The sequence below is a fragment of the Tinamus guttatus genome, unplaced genomic scaffold (assembly GCF_059628265.1).
Source record: "Tinamus guttatus ecotype Peru unplaced genomic scaffold, ASM5962826v1 Tinamus_guttatus_pri_ptg000287l, whole genome shotgun sequence".
Classification (NCBI taxonomy): Eukaryota; Metazoa; Chordata; class Aves; order Tinamiformes; family Tinamidae; genus Tinamus; species Tinamus guttatus.
The window spans coordinates 11,737,374-11,760,333 of record NW_028288821.1 but is presented as its reverse complement, the minus strand read 5'-3'; positions in this window follow the sequence as shown (position 1 = coordinate 11,760,333).

The following is a 22,960-nucleotide window of genomic DNA, read 5'->3' as shown; positions in this document are numbered from 1 at the left end:
ATGACCTCGACTCAACGTGGCGCGTGCTTCGTGCGCTCGCCCAGCCCGCGAAGCGCCCGTGGAGTCAACATGCATCTCAGGGCAAAAGAAGTTTGTGAGGAATAAACAAGTGAAGATCTAGGGCACTTTGTCTCGCACAGGATAAATTTCATAAAGCTTAACAGAATTACAGCTCTGCAGAGGCCGAGGGAATATATTCAAATGTACTGCAGGTTATGTTATAAACGCCGGATTTAAAATATGATGAAACTGCTCCTACTTAGTGAATAACAGCTGCTCTAAATTAATCTATATTGATTAAATTTCATCTTGCCTCACAAAAAAATAGCTTTTAATTTAGAACATCACCATAACATCTCAATTGAAAAAATTGCAAGATGAAAGCAACCACATGATGTCAGCAAATATTATCACCTTCCTAAATCACACTGAAATGCGTGTTCTAGAAACCAAAAGGAGATCTTTCCATCACTTCCCCTGGTGGCTTTTGATACTCTCTGATCTATGTTTCCAAAGCAAAGTCTATTTTCAGTTTTGTCATCCTAATGACACACAATCCACCTACCCCACTTTTTACTGCTTTTTACCACTTCACTACTTCTCTTTGCCTTTTTTAAGGTTCAAATCAATGCAGAAGGTGATTTGTCCCAAATATAAGCAATGCCAGGTGTTATTCAGGGTGCAGTTGGGGAGTATACCACAGGTCAACTGTGGGTGTTGCTGACCAGAAACTCTGGCAATAAATGCAACAGGATGCACAATCCAAGCCAGGAGTTAGAGCAAATACAGCCTGCAGGGCCACATCCCTCTCAGGATCCAGGCTTTGGTAATACTTTTCCCTGTAGCTTCCCTCTTCCCAGCTAGAGATTCTGCCCTGGGCTTAGCCATGACTCCATCTCATGCAGTCTTGACTCCACTCAAAACTGTTGGACAAAGCACTTCAATAAACTACATTAAAGTAGATTCTTTTTAAGTTCTTTTTTTTTTTATCAAGAACTCTCAAAAAGTGCACCAGAAGCAGTGCATTTGATGAAAAGCTCATGGCTTCTTGCTTATATATTCAAATATTTATAGCCCCAATAGCATCAATAAAATACTTTGTGCATATTATACTTATTTAAAGTTTATTATTTCTGATTTAAATAGGTTTACTCATCTGAATAAAATAAACAAGCTTTGGCTACCTGTTTCTTAGGCCCTCAGTCTAGTTTTGCAGCAAGATGAGTCTCCACTGTAAAAAGGTGAGATTTTTTTTTTGATGGAGTGTATTATCCTATTTTTATGGTCTCATTCATATGCTTTTGTTCACACATAATATACCACTTCAAGATTAAAAATGTTGATTATGTTGTTTTTGCATTGAAATGTTCCTAATATTTTATTTTGCAGGCAGTATCTTGAGTGCATTGATGTATATATTCTAAGGGTTCTTTCTATTATACGTAAAATGAAGTAAATAAATGTTAGAATCATAGAAATTTCTTTTTATTGGTTTTTTGGTTGCTATTTTGTTGGGTATAATTCCGTATATCTGACATCATACTACACTCTATGGCTCTTTGAAGCTTTATTAATTGTCAAGTTTTTTTTTCTCCTCTTTTTCTATACTTTTTAAGAGTTCTTTTTCCTAAAGCAATAATTCCACTTGCTGAATTTAATATTGTTTTTCAGAAACATAAAATCATGTCCCAGTTACCCTTTTTCAACAATATACAGTATTATTTTCCTATCATCTGCAATAAAACAGTGAGAGATAACACATAAATAACTGGATTAACACTAAACATATTCATTAAGTGCCTCATTTTGAAAATGTGCTACAGCTGGCCACTTATATTTGGCTGGAAGTCAAATAATACAGGACAAGCAGAAAATAAATAGCTGTCTCCTGATAAGCTACTCAGAAAAAAATATAATTCCAGGCTAATTTATGGACTGCTTACATGAAGAAGACGAATAGGACCAAATCCTTGCTTGCTGAACCGAGTACCAAGAGAGAACATTCCACTCCTGGAGCGAAAGTTGGGTATGGAGTATAGGCTATGAAAAATGTTACGGTAAATTCTTTGACAGGTATATGCAGATGTAGATGTTCAAAATACATGACAGAAGCACTGCGACAGAAGGCAGGTCTGTATTACATAATGCCAGATATCACTTTTCTTCTAGCTGAAGTTTCAGCCTAAAGGCAAGTGCTAGCCCAGACTTATAGACTCTTAGAATTATGGAATCGTTAAGGTTGGCAGGGACCTCTAAAGGTCATCTAGTCCAACCCCCCTGCACACGCAGGGTCACCTAGAGCACGTGGCACAGGACTGCGTCCAAGCGGGTTTGGAAGATCTCCAGAGAAGGAGACTCCACAACCTCTCTGGGCAGCCTGTTCCAGGGCTCTGGCACCCTCACTGTTAAGAAATTTTTCCTTAAGTTCCTGTGGGACTTTTGGTGCTTCAGTTTGTGGCCATTACCTCTAGTTCTGTCGGTGGCCACCACTGAAAAGAGGCCAGCACCATCCTCCTCACTGCCTCCCTTGAGGTACTTCTAGACACTGCTCAGGTCCCCTCTCAGTCTTCTCTTCTCCAGCTGAACAGGTCCAGCTCCCTCAGCCTCTCCTCATAGGGCAGATGTTCCAGGCTCTTGATCATCCTTGTGGCCCTGCGCTGGACTCTCTCCAGCAGCTCCACATCCCTCGTACAGTTTTTTTCTGTATACTGCCTTTTTCTGTTTGAGTTCTGCCAGCAGCTCCTTGCTCATCCACGCAGGCTTCCTGCCCTCGCTGCCTGACTTCCTACTTATAGGGATGCACTGCTCCTGAGTGTGCACTGCAAGCAAGTGCTGCTTGAATACTGAACAGCTCTCTTGGGCCCCCCTTCCTTCTAGAGCCCTAGCCCATAGGATTCTTCCAAGTAGGTCTCTGAAGAGGTCAAAGTTGGCCCTCGTGAAGTCCATAGTTACAAGATTACTTATGGCCTTGCTTCACAGAATCACAGAATTTCAGAAAGGTTGCGGTTGGAAGGGACCTCTAGAGGCCATCTAGTCCAACCCCCTGCTCCAGCAGGGAAACCTAGAGCACAGGGCACAGGGTTATATCCAGGTGGGATCTCCAGAGAAGGACACTCCACCATCTCTCTGGGTGATCTGTTCCAGGGCTCTGCGACCCTCACAGTAAAGAAGTTCTTCCCCGCATGGAGATGGAACTTCCTGTGTTTCAACTTGTACCCATTACTCCTTGTCCTATCACTGGCCATCACTGAGAAGAGCCCCCTCCTCGTTGGATCCTAAACTCAACCAACTGCAGTTGAGACCACCTGCCGCCAACTTAACATCTCCAGCAAGTCCCTCTCTATTTGTTAGCATGAGGTCGACTAGCCCACCTATCCTCGTTGGCTTCTCCACAATCTGTGTCAAAAAGTTATCAATGTACTGCAGAAACCTACAGAACTGTTTGTGCCTGGCTGTATTGTCTATGGCTCATCATAGTTTTGTTTTTTTTTTTCACCAGTGCATCCAGTGTCAGAGCACCTGCAAATCTGTTAGTATCTTGTTTCAGATACATTTCCTTTATTTGTGCACTAATCAGTTTGTCTCAATTTAACTTTTTCAACCTCTCTGTTTAAATCGTATCCATCAAACATTCAAGTACATTTAGAGACCAATACCTGACAGTGTAAGACTATTTATTTCTATGAAAAATTCCTGTATGCAAGGAAATGCATAGAGTAGCTGATGATTCAAAAGTCTTCTGTTGAAAATCGCTATTTCCAGTGCTGGCTTCCAGGCTCATCAACTTTATTAGCAATAAGGGGCTCTGTTCCTGGGGGGGCCCTGTGTGGAAGAGACCCCTAAGATCTGCTGCTAGTAACCAGCGCTGGGTCCCGCAGGCTCGGCCTCCTCTGGATTGTTATTGCCCAGGCGCCCAAGCAGGTGGCCGTGCGCGATGGTGGCGCCAGCCCGAGATGGAGGAGCTCAGCACGGGCGGGCGGGCTGGAGGGACAGGGCCCTCCTGGTGTCGGCGCGAGCTCTTGCTTGCAGGGGCCGCTGGCTCTGGACGCAGGCAGATGTTATGGCCTATTTGGCGGCAGGCGCCTGGGGGGTTCCCCGGTCACGGGTCTGAAATGGGAACAGAGGTTGTGGGGGCAGCCCCAAAGGAGCGGCAGAAGCTGCCGTGAGCTCCTCAAGAGGCGCCCGGAGTCGCCCCGTCCTGAGGGGGCAGCACAACCAGGCGAACGGGCAGCTGCCTTTGTGGGGGTGATCACCTGCCCAGAGAGCAGCATCCGCGGAGCCCGGGGAAGGCGGCAGGGATGACAGGAAGAGGCCGCCGAAGGAGTCGGCCTCCTGCTCCTCCCAGGTGCTGCCGAGCTCTAGGATGTCCGGGCTCGGCAGGGCGCAGCCGGAGCATGTGCACTGCCGGCCCGGGTGCTGGGAATAAAGCACCAGCGGGTGAGCTGGGTGCTGGGGGGAGTGTGAGGAGAGGAAGGTTTGAAGGGACACGTTTGGGTGGAGATTTGTGTCCCAGGGACAGAAGCAAACTCACCTCTCGGCTGTGGCCAAGGAGCTGCTGCAGCAGGGCCTCAACCTGCTCTTCAGGAGACCTAGGGATCGCACAGAGAGATTTTCCTTGTCCTTTTGAAAGGCAGGATAGTAGTTGTTGACTTTAAGGGGACTGAAGCTAAGGTCTCTGTGCTTCCAGCTTGGGCTTTGCCTGGCCCTGAGAGTCGCCTGGCAGGAAAGGGCCCTGAGAAGGGTGGTAGTTAGTTGGGTTTAACCCGGTTATGAGTAATGCTGGGAGTCCTCTAGCTGCTGCATTTGCAGCCTGCTGAGTGCTGCTGTCGGCTCCCCTGCACGCGGTGGCTCTCGCTTCCCGCCCCTCTTTCTGCCGGGGCAGCTGTGGAGCAGCAGGGTGGCAGCACTGGGGGCAGCACTAGAAGGGAGTCGCTCTGGGGGGACTCCGACCAACCCTGTGAGAGGCCAAACTAGGGATGGCTGCACTGGCAGCAGCTTTCCACCTTATCACCTTATAAGGAAGGTGAAGTTTAAACGTTACTTTTGTTTCCTGCAGTTGGTCTTGCAACAAACCCAGAAGGACAACCCAATGAAGGCGACGGGTGTGCCGATGGCCACAATGTTCAACACCGTGAACCATGTGGTATGAGTCCGGATGCCAGAGACGTCATCCTCAAAGCCACGGGGAAAGATGACTGCAAAATAAAGGGCAGACATCAGAGTTGATATCAAACGTGCTGCTGGGGGAGGACAAAGGGAGGAGGAGGAGGAGGAGGAGGAGGAGAGCTGAAGTGTGAGGAACCCAAGCAGCAGCACCCCCGTTACAGCTGTGGTGCCGGGGCATCCCACCCCGTGCGGGATGCCGTGTGCTGGAGCGGTTTGGTGCTGTGCCCTGAGGAAACGCCCCGTTGTTCTCTCGCACCCCGTTCCTTTCAGTGGAGCTGCTCCTTTTCTCATGCCCCCTCCCTCAGCACTGGGGAGAAGGGGAGCAGGAGCCCGTCAGGAGCAGGACCCAGCAGTGCTGGGACGAGGCTGGGCAGATGCTCTTGTGTGCCCAGTGTGGGCAGCCTCAGAGGGACCCTCGACAATCCATCCCTAGCAAATGCCAGCGGGCAGAGGAGGTTTCCGTTGCAGTACGCACCTTCACGAGATGGTGAAGCCTCTCTCTCATTAGGAATTGGGATCCCCTGTGCAAAAGCACATAGGAAAGCGCACACTAACGCAGAGAAGACAGCCATGGCTGCGCCTTCTCTGCAAGGCGTGTGCGCCAATGAGCCCTGGCAACGGGGCCCTTGGTTGTCCCCGCAGCACTGTGACATCACTGGTGATGCAGGGACCTTCCGAAGGTGTCCCGAGCACCTCACAAAGGGCCGCTGAGCTGTGCGTGGCCTCCTGGCTCCCCTCCCTGGACCAGGGGGCTCCCGGTGCCACCTGCTGTTTGTCCCCTCTGTGCTCCTCCTGGTGCCCTTGGAGGGGAAGGTCCTTCGCGGGCCGGGCTGTGCAGAGGAGCCTCTGTAGGGCACGGCAGGCCTGGAGGAGGCCAGAGCCAGGCCACAAGATGAGCTGGCTCCCTCCGTTTCCTCGCAGTAAAACAATAAACATAGTAGAAGAGTAGCCCCGTAAGGGTTTAAATGGGTACCTTGAATAAATGGGTAAATGGAAAAGGCTTTCCCTGAATGAACGTAGGCTGCTGTGACCTTCCCTTTGCTTCTTCATCCACTGAGGCAGCAAAAGCCCTGACTAAAATTCATTTTTAGGGTGCCATGCTCTCTGTTATGGCTATGATAATATAAACCTCAAACAATATTGGAAAATGGCGTATGGTTGCGGCCCCATGACGCTGCTACACAAGCCAAACAAGTTGTTGCCAATGCTGATTGATAGGGAGCAGATGATCTAGGAAAGCACTAGTGAATCTCTGTAAGCACTGAAGCAGTAGAAAACAGAACCATTAATGTCTTCATACTGTCATGAGGTACATAGTATTGTCAAATTGCTTTGCAGAATTGTTTTGCAGTTATTTGCTAGCTTCTCACAGAAGAGTGTGTGCCTCAAAGTGGCTGCCTTTACATTAGCCATTTTCAACAAATGACTCCTGCCATACACCGGAGAGCTAATCTCACCAAAGCTCCACACAGCTCTGGACAGGAGCATCCGCTCACCTTCCCCAGTGGCTTTTTTCTTTTTTAAACCCTCAACGAACAGAAGAAGTAAATACAGAATAAAATATATGTCAAATACTAAGGAAGCCATCATGATCATCTACAGAACTTTCAGAATCTCACCTGGAATTTCATGTCCTGATGACCCCTCATTAGAATTTGGTGTCACTGCAGTTACTGTGACAAAGCTTTAAAGAAATATGGATGGCAACAAGGCCCAAGGTTCTCATACTGTTCAACCGAACCACTAAGTCGCATGGATGTGGATGCAACCTGCAAACCTGGCTAGCACAGGGTCTATTAGGGAAACATTAAAGCCTCGCAAAGCCTGAAATTACAAAGCCATTAGCTATGCGCATGGTGCTAGTGTGAAATGCAATATTTGGATATGTAGCAGCAGCAGAAGACAGACCCTGCTGGACTGTTGAACAGCTTGGCTCTTTTGAATGAGTTTTGACAATATGTGGTCCAGTGTCATCTATTCCCCTGCTCTCCAGCTAGTCTTCTGATCTTCCTTAATAAAAGCGTGTTCTAATAAACTGTTCCAGGTAGCTCCAACTCTGCCTTCTTTGCATTGTATTCTGACTTTCTAGAAGGGATATAAGTGGAATTTTGAATAACAAAGCCTCATTCTCTTAAAGGATTGAAGCAGGACATATCTCTTTCTAATACATAAGAAGTATGAAGATATTTTTAAGGCAGTGTATTTTCCAATTCCATATCATAGAATCCTTAAGGTTGGAAGAGACCTCTAGAGATCATCTAGTCCAATCCCCCTGCACACACAGAGTCACCTAGAGCACGTGGCACAGGACTGCGTCCAAGCGGGTTTGGAAGATCTCCAGAGAAGGAGACTCCACAACCTCTCTGGGCAGCCTGTTCCAGGGCTCTGGCACCCTCACTGTTAAGAAATTTTTCCTTAAGTTCCTGTGGGACTTTTGGTGCTTCAGTTTGTGGCCATTACCTCTAGTTCTGTCGGTGGCCACCAGTGAAAAGAGGCCAGCACCATCCTCCTCACTCCCTCCCTTGAGGTACTTCTAGACACTGCTCAGGTCCCCTCTCAGCCTTCTCTTCTCCAGCTGAACAGGTCCAGCTCCTTCAGCTTCTCCTCATAGGGCAGATGTTCCAGGCTCCTGGACTCTCTCCAGCAGCTCCACATCCCTCTTGTACTGTGAAGCCCAGAACTGGACACAATTCTCCAGATGTGGCCTCACCAGGGCTGAGTAGAGGGGCAGGATCACCTCCCTCAACCTGCTGGAGACGCTCTTCTTAATGCACCCCAGGATCCCGTTGGCCTTCTTGGCCACGAGGGCACACTGCTGCCTCATGGTCAACTTGTCATCCACCATAACGCCCAGGTCCTTCTCTGCAGAGCTCCAGAAGGTCAGTCCCCAGCCTGTACTCGTGTCTGGGGTTATCCTTCCTCACTCTTTTAGTCCTCCGTTATCACTTCAGCTGCCAGAGCAGCAGTAAAAATAGCTGGACACTCTATATGGTGCTATTTTTTAACTTTTTTACCTAAGACTTCACAACTTTGTATATTACTTTTGTTTTAAAATTAAGACTTTTACCTAATGATCCACCAGTTTGTGATACTGCAGTAGAATGTTTGAAAATGAGAATAAATTGGAATTTTAAATGGAGACTATCTAAGGATATTTTGTCAGTGGTAATATTTAGTTTGCTCATCTCTGACTTTCTTTGCAGATAGAGTATAGTCAGTACTAGCAGTACAGTTCCTTTATCACTTATTTCTGCCACTTCCTTTTCTAAATATAGTCTCTGTTTCTTTCTAATCATTCACTAAAATAAGGTTCTATGCAGTTCCTCTCTATAATTTTTGTTTTGTTCTGTTTGTTTAGAGTGTTCCTTCTTGTCCTAGTTAATAGTCAATTTAAATTAGTAATTAAGAAAGAAGAAAGTAGTATGGATAGGACTGATAAGACTAGAGCTCTAACTCTGAACCAGAAGTATTTAGATCCAGGATCAGCCTTCCAGTTGGGCATTTATACCTTAAAATGCTTTCACAGAGTTTATGTTTCTTAATTTATTTACTGCTTTTATGTGTTAAATAATCAGCAAGTAGGGACCTCATTTTTATTCATCATTCTCTAATTTCAATGTGATTTACTCTACTGGCATCAATGGTGTTGCTTCTTCCATATCAATATTAGGCACTATATTATTAATTTATACATAAACCTTGGCAGGATTATTTAATGCATTCAACAGTTACTTCAGATTTGCTCTTTTCATTTGCATGGGAGAAGAATCATTCCCAAACTGCTTTCAACATTTCCATTTGCTTTTACTGCTTTAAAGTGAAAAGATTTTGTGGTGCTTGCAAGTTTTTTATTTCATCAACATGATTGGTTTTATTAAAAAATGGAACTAAACAAAACCGTATTCCTTGATGAGATAAGTTCACATCAACATAAACAATTTGCTTCATTAGGAATATCTGCTATTAGATCACTGGAGATAGCAAAGAATCCAAATCAACTTCTTAAGTGCCGCCATATCACATCTTCCTTCAAATGTTAGCGCTCTACTAAGTCAACAACCTGAAAGCACAAGGAAAGAGGTAAATTCAAAAAACATTACAGACAACGCTGTAGTGTATTGAACTACCAATTTGTGTCTCCAGGGCTATGGCAATTTGTTCGCTGATTTGATTTTCTTACTGTATCTTTTTAGTTATATAATCAGATACCCATGGGTTAGATCTGCTGGTGAGAGGAGATAGAGTGTTACCAATGCTTTTGTATAGATATGCTATCCTAAAAACACCAGCCTGGGAATAGATTTATAATCTGTAATGTTTGTACACACTTTCCTTTCTTTCATGTTCTTAATCGCAATTACCTTATATTTGGCAAATAGACTAATCAGTTTTACACCAGCTGACATCACTGACTTACTCAGAGTTAAGTGAGGAAATCAGGATCTTTATTATTTGACACCACTACTACTACTACTCATAATTTAGAAACTTTCAGGTATTGCTTTGAGCTAGACAGCTGTGGAACAAGCTCTCTGTTTTAGAGCATCTTTGCAGTTCTCTTCACTGTTCAACAATAATTAACATAATTAATGAGCTTTCAGTGTGTTCAAGAAAAGGTCCTCTCTGCGCTGTCCATTATCCAGTGTGACAACGCACTGCCTGGCATTGAAGCCAAGCAGGATGGGCTGTTCTTACCACACAACATTCCTCCAGCTCTGTGTGACCACCTGCAATCCGCTTTCTGGGCATGACCCCAGGTCTGTGCTCATCCCCCAAACTGTACCCAGAAATTGCTCTGGAAAGAACCAGGTGGTACAGGCCCGAGAGAGTGTGCTAATAGTTCAGTTGGAAATTTTCCTCACTTTCTTCCTCCTCACTCCAATGACTGTCCATATACACGTGGCTGCGCTGCCCACATCCTTTGGGCTGAATAACCTTGTATTAACTCACACTCTATCAAAAATACTCACAGATTTTAAGGGGGAGCCTCATGCATTAAGTCCCACAGAGGATACCTGCAAGTTCCTTGGTTTGCAGAAGTCCAGCCTCTTTTCCTATTAATCATGGGCTACGTAGACAGATTTCAAGGTCTACGTTGTGGCCTCTTTGGCTGTGGAGAGGGGCAAGGGTGGACAAGGAGGTCACTCAGCTCTCCTTCTCAGTTCTGCATTTATACCTGCCAAATCTCATTCTAGGATTAAGCCTTCAACTCTGCATTTTGTTTGGACTCTTTTTTGACACTGTCTTTTCTTATCTGCAAGATCTTTTTTTTTTTTTTTTTTTTTTGAGAGAGAGAGAGGTGCTTCCTGTCATGCAGGTTGTTTTTTCTCACCTTAGGAGGAAAGCTGAATGGCCAGAGATGATCCAAAAGCTGTTAATTCTTAAAGGCCCATCACCCTTTGGCAATCACATCATTTATTTTTCCTTATTTCTCTCTGCTCTCTTTTTTGTGCTACTCTCTCTCTTGCCTTTGTATCTCCCTTTCTGTTCTTTGAGATTTTTTTTAAACTATTCATACAAAAATTCTATGGCTTATATAAAACAAAAGCTACATTTTATGCAGAATAAAATAACAGAAATTACATTATGCAACAGGACCCTTTGCTTACCTACAAGAAATTGAATTCTGTAGCTGTGCTATCATTAGAAATTATGCTGATCTCTCTGGTTTGAACTACACTAAGGAACTTAGCAGTTTAAAGCTTTATGCAGCGTTAAACTTGATTCCTCAGCCTTCCTTCCTAAGACAATACTGCATACCTGACCAGACCCAGCTTGGCCACTTTTCCCATGTGCAGGGAAGTCTGTCGTTGCTGGGTCATGTCTCTGGTTAGCAGCAGGTCTTCTGCTAGGCTAAGCCAGTAGGAAATAGCTAGGCTAAGCCAGTAGGAAATAGCTGGGCTTTTCCTCTCTTCCTTGCCCTTTCCCTGACATTGATGGCATTAACTTGGGATCACCTCCCTCCTTCCATTTTTTTTTTCTCCTAGAGAACAGCCCTGAACTTGCAATTCAGAGGAATGGGGGAAGCCTCCTTCCCAAACATCCTGCTTCCTGCCTTGCACATTAAAGATTAGGGAATCAAGAGCTTGTATTTTTCTACAGTTCTACCCCACAAAGAGTAGAAGTGATGGAGGCAATAGGCAGACTATAGCTTGTGGTTCTTCGGTATCAGATTTATCAGTATTTCGCAGAGCTTTGGCCAAGAGAGGTACCTCCACTGGAAGACAAGCAGTAGCTCATCCTTAGATTAAGTAGTTAAAACACATTTGATCTTTTTAGAAAGATCATTTTCAGTCTACATTTAGCTTCATATGTGTTGACATATTTGGTGCGTCAACACAAACCCATGCACGTCTGGGTCTTGCCACAGATGGATGCCCAGACTCCCCAGCTCCCCAAGTTTTGCATCCCAGGGCTCTGCTACGACCCAGCTGCACGCCCAGCTGTAGGATTTGGTTTTGCTCCTGGCTGAGACTGCCTCCCCTTGCCTCATTCTTGTACTGAGCAAATATTACCTACTGCTGGTGGTAAATAAGTTTGAGATGTAAAAAAAAAAGTATTTTCCTTGACTAGCTTTTAAGTTACTAAGTTACAAGTTTGAGAATTCGTATTTCCTAATAACTGTAGTATTAACTTCATCCTACATTTTCATAATAATATGTTCATGTCATATCAGCTATCTGATAGACAATGTACATATGAATCTATCATAACTGGAAAATATCTCATTTGTTCATATGCCAAGTGAACAAGAAGAGTTATAAACCCACTATCTAATTGTTCTTGCTTAATCTATTAAAACTATTATATCTAGGTAATTCTTTTTTTTTTCCCCCTGAACAATAAAGTACATTGAAATATTGATACCTAGGTTACTTATCACTGTATCGGTTTTCAGTAAAACACTTAGCATTTCTTCTGCTATTAAAGAGTAAATTCTGAAACAAGAGGGACTATTAATTATGCATTCATTTTATATCAGAATATGCATTTAGCACTAATTTTTTTTTGTGGAAAAGCAAAAACTGACAGACAAATAACTCATAAATGACACTAATGAGCACTGGGAGATGGAGTGGAAAGGCTTTAAACGTGTCCCATTATTTAGCAGGATAATTAAGAGCACAGCTCTACCATGGCATTTTATTACAGAAATAGATAAGACATCATCTTATTGCAAGCAGGTGTTGTAATGAAGCAAATCGAGATCATTTTTATGAGGTTCTTCTGGCCCAGAGAAGATTGCAAATTTATTTTATGTTACCTTAATTTAAAAAGCAAGCATATAGATCTTGGCAACAAAGAGGTCAGCAAAATATGATATGTAGATTCACTTCCAACACTGTTGATTCACATTATTCCCAGGAAACAAGAAAAGGAGGGCATGTTTCATGCTCCCTCTCCCACCTTATCAATACTGTTTGGCTTCTCACAAGCAGTATTTAAGATTTTTTTTTTGTCAAAACAAACTTACAATACAGAAATGGCACCACAGTTTAATACAAATGAAATTTCATGCCAAATTATTTACAGTAAAAATACAGTTTCTGCTATTTTGATTCATTAATAATCTTTCACCTTCCATAAATATTACTACTAAACTTTTGTGGTATAGCTGTGGTTTTATGCATGTCATTAGCATTTAATATTAAGTACTGGAAAATACAGATAACCCCCCCCCCCACTGTAATTTGCAGAAGATCCAGCATTAAACTGAATAATACAATATTTCCAATGGTATAACTGAAAGAAGGACTGGGCTAATGTTTGCTAATTATAGACTTCAAGAAGATACACTGTACTCACAGGAAAGACAGCTATAATATTTGATCATGTAGGACTCAAGTTGTGATTCTTCATAACACTATGGAAGAGAAACTGAGAGGCTGCATTTTTGTATGGCAAGTCTTTCCCTACTAGTTTAGTTCCTTTTCCCTTAAAAATTGACAAATTTTAAAGTGCGGAAAAAAAAAAAAAAAAGATGCTTAAGGGTAAAACATCTGAATAAAGATATGAAAAATCCTAACTTTTATCTTCCAAATACAATACCTAGGAGAAAGTTACCCATGAAAATGTATATAAATATATATATATATATATGTTGGCAACATTCCATCTGTATGATGTATAGGTTTACTAATTAGTGCTTTTATAGGATAACCCTAGGAAGGCAGCATGGTTATAAGGCTGCCCACTGTCTCTGCTGGGTTGAGACTCCCATAGAGCTGTTAAAAAGCACAGTGAGCAAGGCTGATGCCTATATCAGGAAAACTGCTCTGTGCCAGGAAACCTGGCTAACTTAGAGGGTAGTCCTTAGAAAGGTAAATCTTTTGCATGTCTGTAAACTCTAGAGCTATATATTGCAGAAGTCTTACAGCTCAAGGCCTTTCCATAGGATGGCTTTGACTACATTACTAACATGTTTTATTGGAGGGAAAACAAATGACGAGTTCCAAAATAAATCTCATCAAAAGAGGAAGTGTTATGCATCTAAAAAGATATAAATGAAAAGGCACAGGAGCCATATTCACTAAGAAGTCGATTGCAGAGACTCACCAGAGCGCTTGGCTGCTGGTGGCCCTTGGCCCCACATCTGGGGTGTCCCTTCCCTTTGCAGCATGGGCAGGTCTCGGCGCAAGGACTCCGGGCCATTCATTGCTCCCAACACTGGGCTTTCTCTGGAATCACGGTATTGATGGGAAGCTGCATTTCAGTTCTGACCTAAAAGAAGAGCCCTGGAACTTTCTGGGCAAATTGCATTTTTTTTCTTGGCATGGACTATTTAGCTCTGAAATTTGGGTTTGCTAGGACCACCCCAGGCGTCTCTCCTCAGTTATCACCCATGTGTAGTTGCACCTGCAGGCACAACTTGAAAGCACTTTCTTAAAAGACGCAAACATTAAAAGAGCGTTGTACAAATACTTTGAGGAAGACAGAAGCTTTTGAAAGCAATAGAGTTATTTTATTCTAATTGTGAATAAATATTTATGCAGTTGTATTACAGAGCTGCCCATTTGTGTCCTTAAAATAAGCTTAATTTCAGGCATAAAACATGAAAAAAAAATTCAGAAAAACAGTCCAAACAATTTAAGTCTTTGCAAATATGAAAACAAGAATATGTGAATCACACTGTTTCCACTGCAATCAGAGGATAAGTCTGCAGATACTGGTCCACTCTACAGTGATGCAACTTTTCACCCAAGTCTGGAAAACTCTCCACATTTTTAAAGAAGAATTCATATTTTCACACTCACGTTGGCAGATGGCCATTATGGCAGACAACACCTGCCTTAAAGGTGCTAGACCTCATCTTTCCTCGGCAGCTGCTGAAAACCCTGTGCATACACTGAAAGTTTGAGGTCATTTTTGGCTGACTCACAAGTAGGCATGTGTTGTTGGGCAGCCACAAATCAATGCTCTTAAGACCAATGTTTTTGGCTAGAATTAGACAGAAATGCAAATTGCACCATCTAATTGAAGTTCTGTGCACCATTTACTCAGTACCTTGATGGCTTCAACAGTTCTACAATTTATTTTGGGGAAGAAGAAGCTGTATTCATTATCATTTTATAGCTTTCACTTTCATCACTTTATTCTCTAATGTAAATAACTATTGATGCCCACAGTGAGAAATACAGTATATAGGAGCAATATCAGCTAATAGCTATAAAAATGTCTGGATATCATCAAACCCCAGAAAACTTACTGAACCTGAGAAGCACAAATTCATAGGCTCATGACAGTTTTTCTTTTTCCATTTTCCTTTATTCATTGGAGTTCGAGATTCGTCACACTAAAAATCTAAGGAAGTTAGGTGGTGACATGAAAAAAGGAGTGAGATACAGAACGAAAGAAGTGTGAAAATTGGAATTTAAAGCATAGCTAATGTCATTTGGCTGATTTTGCTGCAAACCTACTGGGGAAGAAAAAAGAGTAAAGTTCTGAAGTATGTAAGAAACAGCTTCTTGAGATGGTCTTTATTCTCTACCACTCTGCATGGTGAATGCTAGAAGTTTGAAGAAGCTTGAAATTAATTGTCTCTGTTTGGAGATTAAGGAAAAAGTGATGAAGTATGATAACCTGAAGCTTCTTTGACTTACTATGATAATTAGGGGAATCTGTAACTCTACTACAAAGGAGAGAGAGTAGGGGGAAAAACTCCAGTGGGTTTTCCAATATAGGACATGTGCGCTTTCATCTCACACTTTAAATAAACATTATCACCTACTATTTGCTCATTTCTTTCTCTTCTGATCCTCATTAATTTTTGTCTCTAATGGTCAGTGTTGCTTAGTTTTCACTAAACTTTAAAAGGAAAACTTTTCAGTCACTTGAATATTCCAGCCCTAAGATGTGCAAAGCCCTGAATTGGAATGAAAACTCAAAAATTTCACTGGTAAGTAAGAACAAATGTCTCAAAAATATGGAAATTGTTTTATTTTCACTTTATGACTTGTTACAGATTTAACTTCTAGAAGTAATTTCATCATAACAACAGGTATTGATACAAGAAACACTGGAAATAGTGTAACATAAGATTTTTAAGCTTCATTTTTTTCCACAAACCTTTCCTTTCTTTCTCCAAGCTGCTGTGACAAACTGTATCATCTTGATAAATTGATCTTTTTAAACAACAACCTTATTTTTCAATCAATTGTTCCCTGTAAACTCTAGTTTTCAGCCAGTTAGCTCCTGTGAGCGCTAGGGACAACCCAGACCCAACAGTTCTAATTCTGAATTGTTAGTCATTAAATAAAAAGAAATAGCTTCTATTTAAAGAACACGCACAAAAAGTATTAGTATTTTTTATATTCGCATTCCTTCTGCTTAACAAACATGTGCTGAGAGACTATTGGTTTCAACACCACTCTCGGGGTGAACGGTAGAGAAGCTTTAGCTGTTAAGATATTCTAAAGATAGGATGCTGTGCCTCTTAAAAGCCTGAAACACTATAGTAACGGAGGAGAAATTCCACTATTTATTTGCAGCTAATGTTTTGCTTCACACTTCATCGCACATTGTCTTTTCCCTGTACCCATTAAACCTGTTGCAAGCCATAGAGAAATACCGGTTTTCATCTGTAGGGAATAACATAGCCTAAAATTTTATATTTATCACGTTACTCCATATCCTGGCTGGTCAATCCTAAAGTAACAGCTAGCAATAATAACTTTATACTAATACACATCTAATGACAGAATTAGCCACGTATCCAAATTATCCAGCTTTAGTAGTGCAGTAGATTTGCTGGAATGCATAAACCATTTAAATCTTCAAAACATGAAACAGAACTGATGAGCAGTTTCTGCAATTGTTTTTAATGCACGCTCACTGCAGTATTACAAATGTATTGAATTTTCTAGCCTTTATATAGGGAACACAGAACACTAAGGTCTGAATTAGTAAAGTTTTTGCAAATGAGAATGATTTGCTACATAAGGTGCACATAATTTGGTTAATTACTGAACCTCATTTTCTTACTGATATTTTACCTTCTTGAAATTCTTCTACAGTAATGATACTAAAGTAGAAAATGAAGCCAGGGTGGGTATAATTCAGAATACTGAAACTTTAAAAAGATAGCATGAATATAAATATGCAAACACATTATATGCAAGGACAGAAACAATCATGATTCACTTATACCACAGTATATATTGCTTAACTGTTTTTAATAAAAAATACCCAGCACAGAGCCTCCAGGAAATCAAACAGCCAAAACTAACTCCCACCAGCTGCTCACAGTTACTTAATATTAAGGCCTCATCCATTAGCAGGTTTCTCTCAGCTGTGGCTCATTTCAAACCTCTCTTTCTCCACATCCTCCTTCCATATCAATGACATTATTCTAGCTGATTTATGCACTAAGGAGACACACTTCATCAGGTTAGATTAATTCACTAACTCTTGGGTATTATTAAAGGCAGATTCTGGCTCTGTGCATATGAGCTAGCCAGCTAAGGTTAGCATCTGACATGACAAAGATTAAACTTCTGTACTTTAGCACACATTTTATCTGATGGCCAGAAGTAGAGTGAGAGCATGCAGACTCAGTCATAAAAACGCACACCATAGAAACCCATAATCAAGTCAGAACCTTTTAAGTTTAATGAGAATTAAAAGTTCTAGCCTTTATGAGTAGGGAGGAAAGAAATAAAAAGAGGAAAAATAATTTCTAACACTGTCTCTGAAATCCGCAACTGCAGAGAAGTGATATAGCAGACTGCACACGCTATATCTAAGGCCTCAGCTTCTTACAGTTTTGCTCAGTCTCCAATTTCAGATTAGAATGAGACTGTTCTCACCGGGCATATCCTTGGGTATACATCTGTTAGCATGTAACACTCAAATAAATTAATTAAACCTCTCAAGGGACAGTAGGTTCATAAGGATGCTGCTGCGTTAACCAGCTGTAGCAAATCAATAACCTGCTATGATACTACAGTAGAATAAGCCTTTTGTTCACAACTATCAATAGCCCTTTTGCAGATTCTACTATTCTCCAATGACTTTTTTTTTAAGGAATCCTGATTTCAATACTGAGTCCTCAATAAGGTAATAAAAAAAAATCTAATAGAGACTTCTAAAGGCATTAATGTTACTGTAAAATACCATAATTCCTGCAAGATTTACTTGTAAATTACTTCTGTCATTAAGGTCTTTAAGATCCCTTTTGAGTTCCCTAATGAAAACAATACTATAAAAACAATTTACACTAATACTACTAATAACCAAGCTAGTAAGTCTGCAGATTGCTTTAGCACAATCTTAACACGCTTTGACCAATATCTAAAAGCATTTCAGAAATCTTCCCCAACTACTGTAGTGGGAACAATACTACTGACAGGATGTTTTATATCTCATGGTTAACAACAGAATCTTTTTATCCAATATTGTCTTCTCTGTCCACTCTCAATTGAGTTACATAGTAAATCATCAAATGTCGAACAAATATTTTTGTGGTTTCTTTATATGCTTCCTTCAGCTGTGAACACTGGCCTATAAAGGAAATTGTTCTTTCTAATAGCTTTAACTAACCAGTGATTATCCTGCCAAACTTGTGGTTATCCTGCCAAATCTGTTCCTGTTACTTGCTTATAGTGTCCTTACATATGTCTTTCCAGGCGTGTATTATGCAAACTTTTTAACTCAGCATTGGTTTTATACCACATGATGCACAAGTATTTTTACATAAAGTATAGAGTTGAACAAAGCAGAGTCCATTTTGCAGATGCCTCTGTAGCAGAGTTGGGCTAAATACAGAATCTCTCAAATCTTTTCTCCCTGACAGTGAAAAAATGAAATTTTGGGAAAAGCAAAAATTCCCATTCTTGAATTATGGATCCCTACCAGTTATTGCTCTTAAGGGAATGTACTATAACATCAAGCTATGTTCTGTATTACTACAGTTCCTACTTTTCTTTGTAGCATAGGTAGGAAAATGAGCATTACTAGCAGGTTAAAAGAGCTTTGTAGTGATAGAATCACCAAGAATGTGCTTTAACTCACCAAATTTCGTGCGTTGTCTTCCGCGTTTGTATTTTATTACAACACTAACAGAATTTGCTGACATTGTCCACTATTTTTAACAGCTCTGAACTACGTTCTTATCTTTAGATTTCAGTATTTTTTTTTATTTCAGGCTCATGTGTTCCCAAAATAAAATGCTAAAATTGAAATTGTCTAATTCCGCCTAAGGTTGTTAAATCCCCATGGAATTCCTCTGTCATTTCCCATGTTCCAGAGCAGTACAGCCCTATAGCACAATGACACACGCCACACCTCTGAGAGGTCACAGTCCCTGCTGTTACCTGCTGCTGTGTTTAACAGTCTCAAAGCACCCTCCTTCACACTTGTAGAGTTTTTATGCTCAAGACACTGCAGAATTTGCACTTTAACACAGAATCCCTTACTGAAAGACTCCCATTTTTTCTGAACGCGTCTTGTACAAAGGTAACAGCAAACATCTGTGGATCCATGTTGGCTTTATTGTGCTTCGAAGAATACACCATCTTCACAATAGTGTATTCTCAGAAGTACAAGTTCTCGTGCCAAGGCTGAAGATGAGTTACCTGCATATGTGTACACATGCAAAAACTTGTTTTGCTTTGTCTTTCTAGAGCTTAGCATTGAGAAAATGCATATTGATAGTAAAGCATGGCAACAGAGTAAATTTTCCTTCCATTAAAGATTTTCCAAGACAATAACAACTCCTCCATTTGTAGACTTGCAGTCTATATTTTGGCATAGAAAATGCATTTTCTTGCATTCTTTATATTTTTAGCATTATGCTTATACTTACTATAAATTACTTTTTTTTTTCTTGTTTTATTCAATTTCCACAGAACATGGATGTTATTTTTTCTGTACAAAATTCCCTTGGGAATAGTTGTAAGTTAACAGTCTCCTGACTGCACCAATTCTCCTGCCTTCTGTTTCATTCTGTACTAGTCTCACATACATATATTTTCACAATTACCTATTTCCCTTCCTTCTAATGAGCCTCATTTTAATTATTTCATAGGGAGTTCCTTTCTTTTACCATCTTCAGGAAATTTCTTACATATATACCTAAAGTTTTTATGATTGCCTTAAGTGCAAAGCAATTTCCATCTCATTTTCCAGTTTGTCCATGTTTCTTTACTATGTATTACTGCTTGAATCTTTTCCAGCATATTCAGCATTTCTCCATATTGCCAGGAATGGTAAGGGATTTGCTCACACTTGCTATTTTTGTCTGAATGATTTTAAAACACTCCATGCCTTCTACCTCTTCATTAGCAAGGAAAATTTCAGTATTATCACTTTCACTTAAGTATTAAAAACTGAGCATGAGCAAAGTAACAACCTTTGCAATACTTACTAGTCAGACCATAATGTTTTACTTTTCTCTCCCTTAATGCTTTTTTCTTGGCCATCACACAGCACCTCGGGGTATGTATTTCATTAGAAATTTTACTATATTTCACAGAAACTAGGGCTCAGAAAAAAAGCTAACAGGCATAGGATCATTATAGACAATAAGGAACAGAGAAAGAGCTACTATGTCTCACATAAATTTAGCCATAACTAAAAGCAACTGAAGCATGCTTATGAAGAACGTATGGCTAAAATTTTTAAACACTCTGCATTTTTCTGAAACCGAGTGTTTGAAAGACAGAATTTATGATGATCTCCTATTGGGGACAGTCTCCTGCAAAGCTGCCTGGTGGTTTGTGAAGTATATAAATAGGGTGACAAGTTACAGCTAAATTTAAAAGAGAAAGCTTAATGCTTTAAATCTTGTTACTTACGCGATTCTTATGTGATGCATCTACAGCTGAGATCAATGGAAATTGAAACCTCCCTCATTATAGAAGAGAAATTGCTGTTGGTATATCATTTTTCATTAAAATCTCTGTAGACTAGAGCGCGTGTCCTTCCCAACTGTTTTGCCAGAAAATTTATGACACTCCAGCTGAGCTAGAAACATTATTATTTTTGCATAGAAGGAGTTGTGTTGAGAATTGTGTGTAAAATGGTGAAATTAATATTCTCCTGTGATTATTTTTCCATAACTCTATTCAGTATTTAATAGTAAGTTACAACCATAAAATATGTAAGACAATTTGAGGATATTCCTAAAATTGCAGATTATCAACCTTGCATGAAGGCTATGTGCAGATTACGGAAATCTAATTATACAAGGAAATTAAGTGGATTCATACTGCATAGAGAGGACAAGCTACAAAAGCAGAATTTCTGCAGGATCTCAAGTCTGAAGTCCCGATCAGTTCTCCTGTTTCTAACAGAATGGTAGATATTGGAGCTAGGTCAGCATATACATTTTTTTGTTCATGCTGCAGAACCGGATGATAAGGGTGCCTAGAGTCCTGCATACACACATTTTTTTAAATAAAAAAGTTGGTAAGTATAAAGTGTTTACCAGTTTTCATTCCTTGATACCACAAGATTCTTTGGGGGATTTGCTAAATGAATTTTCTCACTTTCTCTGTTCCTAAAATAAACTGCACTTTACACCTTCTACACACTTTTCACTTTACTTAAATAGTTTCCACACACTGACTAAGCCTGCTTTCTTCTCTACTACTGCATAAGTCAAGCCCCTCTCTTATGGTATTCAGGCACTGTGATGACTGCTGCATCATCTGATAAAGCCCCATTGCAAGCACTTCTCCAAGTAAGATACCCCACTAGTCTCTGTACTTGATATTCCCCTCTTAACAGACTCATTTCCAATAGCTCTTGCCACTAGGACCCTGAATCTACCTAAATTCTATGGTTATATTATCATAGATGCGAAACAGCATTTTGTGGACTAAATTATTTTCCATCCAGAAAATAATGAAATTTAAAAATGAGTCGTTATTTTAAAAAAAATACTTATAATAACAATGTTGAATTATTTCATGAAAATGGAATGATGAAAGGGAAATAGAAAGTAAAAAAAAAATTCATGTGCACATGTGTGTGTGCACACACAAACACTTCCTATAGACAAGCTGTCAAAGCATTGACAACCCAATGCAATCCACATCCAAATAGTGTAATCTCTAGACTGCTGATCATCTGCATCTCAAATTCTTTCAGACTTCAGAAACCTCCTAACGGTTCCTCCTCCTTGGTTTTGATTATGTTTTTTGTTTGTTTTTTTTTTCACAAAATCTAAGTTATCTATGCAGATTTAAAGTCAATATACTAAATCTTAAAACTTAAATCTTAATATAAACAATTAAAAATATTTCAAAAATGAATAGAAATTATCTTACAACTATTACAAATTAATACAAATTAATTAATTAATACAAATGCGACATTATCTGAATGTGGGATTAGGGAATCAAATGTAGTAGACTGGAGAAGGCAATTCTGTTAAATGTATAGATGATTCCCACTTTACATTCTCCATGCTATTTAAAAATCCTACCAAAATCTTTAGTGTGTCTGGCAAATACAAGGCATCTGGGAGAAAACAAAGAAGAAACAGGAACTTGCACCCAGAAGTGAGAGATGGACTTCCTCTTTGCCATCCTTACATTTCAAATGCTTTTCTTTTAAAACCAATGTAGGCAGAAATTATTTCAAAAATTTTCACAATGCAAAATGAATTTCATATAATAAAAGAATAAATAAACAACATTTTTTCACATTCTCTCTGAAATATTATTTTAATCTTAGTCATTTTAAAATGAAAATTACAAAACCACTGCAGGTTAAAATATTAGCTTGAATTTCAAAGGGGAAGAGTCTACTCAAACTAACATAAGGTGTTGAAGACAAACTGAATTTTTCAGACTGCTTCTGAGTTCCAAAACTCACCTTAATAGATCTCGCTTTAAGAATTCAATTTCAATAAATCTATTTTTTTTTCTAATTAAAAGCAGTAGCTTAAATGGAAACTCATTTTAATTTCTAAAAATAACTGTTTCCATGAAATGACTATCAATCAATTAATCCCTTTGAGATAAGAGCCCTACTTTGTCCTGACAGAATTCCTGTTTTTTTGGTATATTTTGATGACCAAGCTTTTTTCTGAAGAAATGAATTTTCTTAAAAGATCTGTGGACCTATTGTGGAGAAACCTTTTAAAACCAGAATATTCAAAATATTTGCATGTTCAACATATACAGTGTTCAAATGGTGCTTGTTAACTGCACTCCATCTTATTTATATGCCAACTTGCACAAAGGCACAAAAATCTCTGCAAGAATTGCCTGTCCCCAATGTGTTAATGTTACATATGAAAAGAACCACACGCGTCTCCTTCCAGCTGCCTGCCATTTGCTTTTTATAT